Here is a 927-nt window from a genome sequence, read left to right as displayed (position 1 = left end):
TTTATTTTTATTTTTATTTTTATTTTTTTCTGTGTCTGTGTCTGCGTGTATATTTATTTGTTCACTTATATCATCTTCATTCTCTATATTCTCTGTATTCTCTATATCTTTATCTATATCTTTATATATATCTTTATATTTACATATATCTTTATCTACATCTATATCTATATCTTTATCTATATCTTTATATTTATATATATCTTTGTCTATATATATATCTTTATATATATCTTTATCTTTGTATATATCTTTTTCTATATATTTATCTTTATATATATCTTTATCTATATATTTATATACATCTATGTCTTTATCTATATACTTATATATATCTATATCTTTATCTATATATTTATATATATCTTTATCTATATATTTATAAATATCTTTATATATATCTTTATCTATATATTTATATATATCTTTATATATATCTTTATCTATATCTTTATAAATATCTTTATCTATATATTTATAAATATCTTTATATATATCTATCTCTTTATTTTCTCTATCTTTATCTTTCTCTATATTATCTTTATCTATATTTTCTGTATCTCTATCTATATAAAAATTATATTTATTTATATTTATATTTTTTTTATTTATATTTATATTTTTTTTATTTATATAATTATTATATTTATAAAGAATATCTATTATTCTTTCTTTATCATATATATCTCTCTCTATACTGTCTCCTTTTTCTTTCTCTCTGTCTCCTTTTTCTTTCTCTCTGTCTCCTTTCTCTCTCTCTCTGTCTCCTTTTTCTTTCTCTCTTTCTCTCTTCTCTCCTTCTCTCTCTCTCTTCTCTCCCTCTCTCTCTCTGTCTCCTTTATCTCTCTCTATATTACTATTATCTTTATAAATATCTTTATTATTCTTTTGTATATTCTGCTGCCTACAAAGAAAAGCCAGCATCCT

This window comes from Eimeria mitis, genomic scaffold (genome assembly GCF_000499745.2).
Source record: "Eimeria mitis Houghton genomic scaffold, Emh_scaff2942, whole genome shotgun sequence".
Classification (NCBI taxonomy): Eukaryota; Apicomplexa; class Conoidasida; order Eucoccidiorida; family Eimeriidae; genus Eimeria; species Eimeria mitis.
This window is presented reverse-complemented; position numbering follows the sequence as displayed.